The following is a 4833-nucleotide window of genomic DNA, read 5'->3' on the forward strand; positions in this document are numbered from 1 at the left end:
CTCGCTTTAAAGGCTCGCTCACCGCCGCACTCACTGGGGTGTAGGACACCCCGCCTACGGGACGCCTCAAAGCGACGTTATTCAGAGAGGATGACCGTCCGGACGAGGCCGGCCGGGCCAGTCCTCACGCTTACCCGCTGCTGTCGTGAGGTCTGTATTCCCGGGCAGGTCAGCGGGCTCCGTTCTCCAGGGACAAGCCCGTCACCTTCCTTATGGTTTGGGCGGTGTGCTCTAGGGACGCCACCCAACGCCCACCTCTTCCTTCGGTGAAGCTGACGATCCCATACTTACCCTGCCAGCAGCTTCCTGACCGGCCCTAACCCCGTGAAGCCGCGACGGCCCCTCTGCCACCAGAACCGACACGCCGGTCACTTCATGCCCCCTCGCAGCAGGGAACAGCTGGTCACAGGGAAGACCCGGCCTCGCACCCTCCAAATCCCATAAATGAACGAGGCGCCGTCTGGGCCGTGCGCCCCCCGTTTCCGGCCAGGCGAGGGAGCCGTGGCTGCACGTCCCGTCGTTCTAATTTGCTTAACGTGCCGCTGCTCTGTGTGACCAGAGCCTGACTCGAGGGGCCGCACGGAGGGGGACGGCCCGCCGGGCCACCGCACCCTCTCAGCCGTTCATCACGCTGGGTGACTTCGCCGAAACCGGAGCCTGGGAGCTGACCGGACCGACGCCGGCGTCGTGCTCAGTCGCGCCGACTTTCTGGATGCTGCAAACGCAGGGGCCGCTTTGTCCTCTAACTGCTCCCTCACTGCCCGGCCTTCCAGGCGCCCGTGGAAGATCCCGATGGTGACCCGGCTAACTCAGCACGAAGGTAACGTTAGAGAATTTCTGTGCATTCAACAGGCGCCTGGGAGAGACCTCTCTGAAGCGATGGCCCTGGTTATTCCACTGGCTACTGTGCGACCACAGAGTCCCAGCGGGCTGGACGGACTGGAGAAGGTAGCCACGGCACGCTGGCAGCGACGCAGGACAAGCTGACCTCATCGATCACCAATGCTGTCTCCGGCAGGTTTTACCCAGAGGGGTAAATGTGAACCCTGAGAACTCATGGCTGCTACATTTCGGGAAAAGCCACGGGCTGACCTTCCAGCCTCCTGCTGCCTGAGTCGCCCACCGCGAGGGGGTCCTAGTGTCCCCCTGACCGCCGGATGGAGACCCGCCTCGTCTGTCGGCACGACACCACGTCCTCACTCGCGTCAGAGCACGGTCCGGCCCGACCGGAACCGTGCGGCTTGGGAGCCTCGTCTGCACGGAGGACTGAGCGGGGTCTGGGCTTGTGGACTCCCGTCTGGCCACAGAATCACATGGAACTCGCTCCCTGAGCGAGCATCACCCCACCCTGCCCTCAGAGGCCCCGGCTTTGTTCTGGGGCGCACGGGTTTCTGCCAGAGGCTGCATCGTGTGGTCTGCAAACTATTCGCCAGAGCAAAGTGTCTCCTTTCCACACCTCTCTGGGAGTTTTTGCCGGCAGATGCTATTTGTATAACGTTCTAGCAAATGCGAACTAATCTGCAGTGGCAGAAAGTAGGTCAGTCGTCACCTTAGCACGCGGAGGGGACGGGAAGAAGGGTCACAGGGAGGCGGCAGGGGACGCAGGGTGTGACCGGCTACCTCGCTGTGACGTTTTGACAGGTGTGCACGTCACACGGTACACTTTAAGTACGGGCAGTTTAGGTCAATTACACCAAAAGTGGAAAAAAGTCCCTAAAAGCAATACACATTTTTAAAGAACACATACACGAAAACATTCAATAGAACCGGACGGTCGCTATTTACGGGGACAGTGCAGGACACGGGGATGAAAGGGGTAAGTAAAACAGAGACCTCGTAGGAAGGACAAGAAAATCATAAGAAGGAAATAAAAAACAGAAGGCGAAGGAAGAGGGGGTGGCACGACCCAGAGTGCGACAGAGACGATCACGAGGAACGTGGGGAGGCCGCGCGGAGAGCGGGGGGGCCTCACGCACTCCGAAGCGGAGATTCGGAAAGGCAGACAAACTGGGCAAAGGCACTATCTGAAGAGTAACTGCTGAGAACTTTCCAGAGCACATGAAAGATAATCGTAATTTGAGGAAGCCCAACGAACTGTGGGATAAACTAAAAATTATTTTCACCAAAACACGTCAGAGAAAACCGCAGAACTAGCTGCAAAGTGGGGCCTTGGCTAGGCCGACCGGCCCGAGGCCAGCAGGGCACACGTCAGGCTGGACGCGGGGCCACCGACCCAGGGCTGACGGAGGTGCCCATCAGAGGCAGCTGCCTCACCGCAGCCGGGGGACCGCGCACCGGATTCGGGGCAGTGGGAACGGCGCAGTTTAGCTGACATTTCAGTGAAGTGCTGGGTCTGTGTAAGGTCAGTGTCGGAACTGTGACAGGGACTGGGGTCCGGTTTCCTTGGAAACAACAAAGGCAAGAGACATGCAGGTCCTGCTTGGATGTCCCTTCCCTGGCCTCTGTGCCTGGGCTGGAAAGAGGGGCTCCCTCTCCACGGCAAAGCATCTCAGATCCCCGAGCGAAGGTGGACACTCTGCTCCCACTGAAGCGCTTTCAACAGCGAAGCTTCTGAGGGTCTGTGATTTAGACGACAGTTTCTCAGCGAATAAGACAGCCACAGTGACCGAAGGGCTTGTTGTGACACTTCGCGACTGCAGTCTGTCCTTGGGAGAAGCACTGTCTTGCGTCCTGTGCAGCTGGCCTTGTGTTTCTCATTCCAGCTGAGATATATAAACATATGTGTAGTTGTCCCAGTCACTGGTCGCTGGGAGCCCTAAGACTTCCCATGGCAGTATCACAAGTTGGATAATTTTATGCATTAAACATTTATCTCAAGAAATGAAAGATAAATAAATAAAGTTACCTCAGTCACCTCTGCTCTCCCTAAAATTTCCTTTGGTACCAATGTCAAGGTCTTGGATCAAGAAGATCACTGGTTTTATCCAGCAGCAGCATTGATGACTTCTTCAGATCGCTTTCGAATATAACCGAAACATCACAAAGCCAGTATTCACATTTCATGACACTTTACAGTTAGCAGAACACCCCCTGCACAGCCCTGAAATCATCTGCCTCAGTTTTCAAGACGTCATTCCCACCTCCCCAACCACATAACAACTTCTTAGAGAGCAGGGGCCCGAGTCCTCCTTGGACCCCTCGCTGAATAAACTAAAATACTGGATCACTAAAATATCTTTCCTCCTCCCCGGTGTTAGCTGAGAACTGCCGTTTACTTAGCTTTTGAGAGGAACACATACATCACAGAACAAGTGGACTGGTGACAGGATTTCATTAATAAACAGGTTGTAGCAGGTGCTGTGTATGATGGTTGATTCTGGGTCAGCTTGACGGGGCCACCGGTCAAATGTTACTCTGGGTTACTCGGGGAGCATCTGCGAGACTGTTTCTGGGTGAGATTAACGTCTGGACGTAGAGTGAGGGGAGCAGACTGCCCTCCCTACGTGGGTGGCCCTCAGAAAGACCTGAACAGGACAAAAAGGCTGAGTGAGACACACCCGTCTGATGGACCCATGGACATAAACACAAAATTCCTATACCAAACATCAGGACGACATAATCCAACAATATAAAATGACCAAGTTAGGAATGCGAGTTGGTTCACAATTAGTCCTATTCTGTTAACGTGGTGAATTACACATCAATAGATATTTTAAACACAACAGCAAGGGTTGGCAAGGATATGAGAACTTAGAACACGTAAAAATCTCTGGTGTAAAATGTAAAAATGCTGCAGCCACTGTGGAAAACAGTTTGGCAGTTCCTCGGAAAGTTAAACACAGAGTTATTACGTGACCCAAGCAATTCCCCTCCTAGGTATATATACCTGATAATTTAAAACATGTCCACACTGAAACCATAAAACATACATCCATAAAAATTTGTCGTGAATTTTCACAGCAGCATCATTCATAATAGACAAAAACTGGAAACTCAAACGATCATCAACTGATGAATAAAATGTAGTCTATCAATACAGTGGAATTTCATTCAGTCATGAAAAAGGAATGACGTACTGACACATGCTCTAACATGGATAAACCTTGAAAACAACACGCTAAGAAGCTAGTCACAAAAGACCACGTGTATGATTCCACTTACATGAAATATCCAGAACAGGCAAATCCATAGACACAGAAAGTAAAGCAGTGGTTGCCCAGGGCAGGGAGGCGGAGGGAGGGAGCCTGTTAACAGCACAGAGTTTATTTGGGGGCTGATGAAAATGTTCTAAAATTGACTAGGATGATCACTGCACAACTCCGTGAATATACTGAAAACCAATTCAATTGTACATATTGTATGGTATGTGAGTTATGTCTCAATAGAGCTATTAAAAAACTCATTCATGATTAAAATAATTTTTAAAAAATCTCGGAATAGAAAAGGATTTCATGAACCAGAAAAAGGTATCTACCAAAAATAATACGGAACATACTACTTATTGGCAAATATTCAAAGTTTTTCCCTGTGTGACCAGAAACGAGAAACTACCCTGGACGCCAAACCAGTGTCCTCGTGAGCGCAGTGAGCCAAGAAAAATAAATGAAAGGTAATTGGAAAGAGAAACAAAGTAAGAGTAGGTACACAGAAAAATAAAGAAGATTCTACAGGAAAGTTACTGCAATGAGTAAGACTGTAGCACAGACTCTATTCAGAGACTCATTTAAAAAGAAAATAAAACTTTAACAGATATCATTTGTAACAGCATGAAAAAATACTAAGTATCTATGAAAGTACTTAACGGAAGAGGCAAGGCTTCAATTGAGAAAATCATAAAGCTTTATAACAAACATTAAAGAAGACTTAAATAGA

The 4833-nt window shown here is 50.6% G+C and overlaps 1 protein-coding gene across 7 annotated transcripts in view; it reads right to left on the minus strand.

Annotated features, from left to right (window-relative positions):
- NELFA (negative elongation factor complex member A) overlaps positions 1 to 4078 on the minus strand; it is a 19198-nt gene extending 15120 nt beyond the window's left edge. For 3 of the 7 annotated variants that reach the window (XM_011374694.2, XM_023520217.1, XM_011374693.2), the window contains exon 1: positions 292 to 2723. The gene's annotated coding sequence lies outside the window, so the exon portion shown is untranslated. The other 4 variants (XM_023520215.1, XM_023520214.1, XM_011374695.2 and 1 more) reach the window with 4 other exon arrangements.
- Positions 4079 to 4833: the final 755 nt, after the last annotated feature.

The sequence above is a fragment of the Pteropus vampyrus genome, unplaced genomic scaffold (assembly GCF_000151845.1).
Source record: "Pteropus vampyrus isolate Shadow unplaced genomic scaffold, Pvam_2.0 Scaffold253, whole genome shotgun sequence".
NCBI lineage: Eukaryota > Metazoa > Chordata > Mammalia > Chiroptera > Pteropodidae > Pteropus > Pteropus vampyrus.